Consider the following 4,397-nt stretch of genomic DNA (forward strand, 5'->3'; position numbering starts at 1 on the left):
TTCCTCTGGAATAGTAGTTGGTCATTGAACTGAGCAGAGTTTATAAATCTTTCCAATTTATTTTTCTTTACAATGTTATCATCACCACATAAAGTTCTGGTTCTTCTCACTTCTTTCTCCATCAAGTCATATGTCTTTTCTGTTTTCTCTTAATTCATCATTTCTTACAGGGCAATAATATTTCACTGAATGCATATAGCATTTTATTTAGATGTTTCCTAATTGATAGGTATCAGCACAGTTTAATTTTTTTTGCTAAAACCAAAAGTGGTATTATAAATATTTTTTACATATAGATCCTTTCCCTGTATCTTTGATCTCTTTGGAGGTATAGTGACAGTAGTAGTAACCCTGATTCAAAAGGTATGCAAAATTTAGTGTCTCTTGGAGATATAACTCTGAATCCCTTTTTTGTGTGTGTGTGAGGTAATTGGGATTAAATGTGTGAGATTTAAAATTGGATACAAGAGCATTAAACTCCCCTTTAACCTTTCCCTTATATATCTCCTAGACCAGTAAGTGAAAGAAACCTCTGAGCTTTAGTTAGAGATGGATTACTTAGCTTTTATTGTTTGGGAATTAATTAGCCAACAAAACAAGGTGATGTTGATTAGAGAAATAGGAAAGTAGAAATACAAATAAATAGTCTTAGATCTAAGCTTAGTCTATATTCCATATAGAACTCACCAAAATCCCAAAGCCACCTCTGAGGCTGAGAACCGCGTCAAGCACGTGCTATTATGGAGGACCAGGCTGATCACCAAGGACCATGCTATCAAACCTGAGTCAGCATATGTGTGTGCAGAGTGAGCGAGTGAGAGAAAGAGGCCCCGCTTCCGTTCTCTCCTTGCCTTTAAGCTCACATCCCAGAAGTGGAGTGCTTAGCAGACGCACGGCTGTTCGTCATGGTCTCCTCCCCGAAAGGGTGGTCCTTCAAAAATTGGGGTCCTTCAGTTACCACTAACTGACTGTTAACAGCTTTCACTTTTTACCACAAGTGACTTGCCTAGGGTCATGCAGCTAGTAAGTGTTAAGTGTCTGAGGCTGGATTTGAACTCACGTCATCCTGAATCCAGGGCCAGTGGTCTATCCTGAACTTAAGAAATAAAACAAGAATTTATATAACATAACATAACAAGATGATTGCACATGAGACTGCAAATCTATTATGTACAACTTGCTATTCCTTTTAAATATATAGGGGCAGCTAGGTGGCATAGTAGATAAAGCACCGGCCCTAGATTCAGGAGGACCTGAGTTCAAATCTGGCCTCAGACACTTGACACTAACTAGACGTGTGACCCTGAGCAAGTCACTTAACCCTCATTGTTCCACCAAGGGAAAAAAAGCCTTTTAAATATATAATAGTTATCAAATAATTTTCTTCCTGCCCCCTAAGATAGCTATTGTGACAGGTAAAACTAAATGTGTATGGTTACCCTAACTGTTCCCTGTGTGAGGAAAGCTAACTAGGATAACATTTTAACAGTTTAGGTATTAAGCATTTATTAAAATATATTAGAGATTAACGAAGAGAGAATAAGTGTCTCTGAAGGAATAGGAAAACTTATCTACCCTCCAGGAGTGATCCAAGCTTCACCTTAGTCCTTCAGCTGCCAACCTCATGAGGTTCCAACCACCAAGTGACAAAACCAACTGCCTTACGCACTGCTTCAATCTGATTGGTTGAGGGTGGTCTCATGCTCACACAACAGGGGGCCCCTGATAATAATATTCTCACGCTCCCCCCTGTGCTTCATTAAGAAAGAGTAGTTTCCTTAAATTAAGCAATCATTTTATGTATACTTATAACTAACAATGTAATGGTAATGAAAAGAAAGAAAAGAAATTGAGCGATTCATTGACAAAAACTAAAGGGGGCACTCCACTTTAGTAGGTGGACATTACAAATAGTTTATACAATGGGAAAAGAAAAACAGGAAAATGTCCATACAAGTATTTACAAGTCTTTTCTCAGATTATTCTTGGGATGTCCACTGGGTATAGCTCTGGATTCTGGCTCTGGATCCTGGGCAAAAAATCTCTCACGCATTTCAGATACTGATGATCAACTAGCAAGTCTCCTCAGCTCGAAAATTTCCTACAAAACTGATCTTAACACAACTTTAAATAGCTTTGTCAATAACTAAATCAAACAATGAGGGTCTCAAAAACATATCTAAGGAAATTCAGAATCTTTTAGAGATATGATAAAAATAAAGATTGAACTTTAAAAAAAAAATCTTAATATTACTGTAAACTCCCCTGTGGGGAATACATTGAGAAGACAATTGTGATATTAATTAAGAAAAAAATTTTTTGGCCACCAGAAGTGCCAAGCGGCCAGACACCCTTAAGACAGTGGCAGAGGTGGTGGTGGTGGTGGTGGAGGTGGCAAAGATGGCTACTTTGGGACAGTGATGGAGAGCATGAATCTGGTGACCCTCCTCTCCCTACCCCTAACCCCCTGATGCTGTATTCCCTCTAACACTACCCTGACCCCAACCCCTGACAGGACAATGGTGAAGTATTTCCTGGGGCAGAGCATGCTCTGGAGGTCCTGGGACTAAGTGTTTGCTTTCTTCTGGCAGTGTTACCCCAACCTCTACAGCAAGCATGTGCTGACAGAGGACAGCATGCACCGGGAGGTTATTCCTGACCAGAAGCTTCTGTCCAGGTAGCTGCTCACAAAGACCAACCAGATGCCCCACTGGGTGAAGAACTTCTTTCCTGCTAATGTAGCCCACTCAGTGTACATTCTCGAAGACTATCACAGACCCACAAAACCAGACCATGACCACTTTCACCTGGAACACCAACAATGCCCAGCTGATGGTGGTGAAGGAAAGATGTGTTTACTGTGTGAACCCTGAAAACAGTGGCTGGACTGAAATCTGATGGGAGGCCTGGGTCTACTCCAGTTTGTTTGGGGTCTCCAGAGCTGTTCGGGAATTTGGCCTGACTAGATTCAAAAGTAATGTGACCGGGGGCAGATAGGTGGTACAGTGGATAGAGCACTGGCCCTGGATTCAGGAGGATGTGAGTTCAAATACAGCCTCAGACATTTAACACTTACTAGCTGTGTGACCCTGGGCAAGTCACTTAAACCCAATTGCCTCACCAAAAAACCAAAAAACAAAAGTAATGTGACCAAGAGTACATTTTGGCCAAACTGCAAGGTAAGCTCCTTCTAAGACACTGGTTGAAACAGCTAAGGAAGCAACTGAGAAGGCAAAGGAAACTGCTCTGGCAGTGACTGAGAAGGTCAAGGACCTGGCCAGCAAGGCAGCTACCAAGAAGAAGCAGCAGCAACAACACTATGTTTAAAAGAGTCACCCTACTGCTTCCCCTGCAATAAAAAGGCCCTGTTGCCCTCCCAGAGTGTCCCAAGGCTGAGAGCCTCCTAGCATTGGGCCTGGAGCCCCAGCCCCTGAGGCCACCCTGTGTCTGAGTTGTAATTTATCATTAAAAATCAATTTTCAGTCCTGTCAAAAAAAAAAAGAAAAGAATTTTAAAAAATCTTTGTTTCATCACTTTTTGCATCATCTACCTAATTATCCTCATGCTATTATGAGAAAGTAAGGAATCTAATATAACTGATAACCGATGCCAAGGCCAAATTCAACATTGTATCCATCATGACAAAAGGTGTATATGCTAAAGGATGCCCTCCATAAGCTTTAGCCTGGAAGGCATGTTGATTATAAGTCTGACAGGCAGGGCAAGAGGCACAAACCCTAGAGGCCATATTAGTAACTCCAGAGGCAATCCAAGCTCTTTTTACTGAGTCCACAATTCCTTGTGTGCCAAAAATGGTCTTTTCTGTGGATAGATAGGCATAACTGGTGGTAAAAACTCCTGTGGAGAAGCGGCTTTCCCTCCAAAGTCAACCAGATCCCATTGACCTCTTTAGCCTTGAATTTCTTTTTCCACTTCTCTACTTCAGACTTATTATAAGTAAGAGAAATGGAAACATCATCAGAAGATGAGAGGTTAAATACATGTTCAGGGATTTTCAAAGCAGCAAGTTTAGCAGTAGCATCAGCTTGTGCATTCCCTTTTGAGACAGGGTCGCTTTTTCCTGTGTGAGCAGGACAATGAACAATAGCTAGAGCAGATGGAAGCTTCAAGGCAGATACAAGAACTTTAATAAATTCTCTTATTAGCAGGGACAGCCAGGTGGCACAGTGGATAAAGCACCGGCTCTGGATTCAGGAGGACATGAGTTCAAATCTGGCCTCAAGACACTTGACACTTACTAGCTGTGTGACCTTGGACAATTCACTTGACCCTCATTGCCCCACAAAACAAACAAACAAATTCTCTATTAGCAATGACTTTGCCAGCAGAGGTTAAAAATCCTCTCTGCAGCCATAAAATTCCTACAGCATGGCAGA

At 41.4% G+C, this 4,397-nt stretch overlaps 1 pseudogene; it reads left to right on the top strand.

Annotated features, from left to right (window-relative positions):
• The first annotated feature begins 2,519 nt into the window (after positions 1–2,519).
• Positions 2,520–3,501, top strand: LOC122744386 (annotated as a pseudogene).
• Positions 3,502–4,397: the final 896 nt, after the last annotated feature.

Source organism: Dromiciops gliroides, chromosome 2, assembly GCF_019393635.1.
Source record: "Dromiciops gliroides isolate mDroGli1 chromosome 2, mDroGli1.pri, whole genome shotgun sequence".
Taxonomy (NCBI): Eukaryota; Metazoa; Chordata; class Mammalia; order Microbiotheria; family Microbiotheriidae; genus Dromiciops; species Dromiciops gliroides.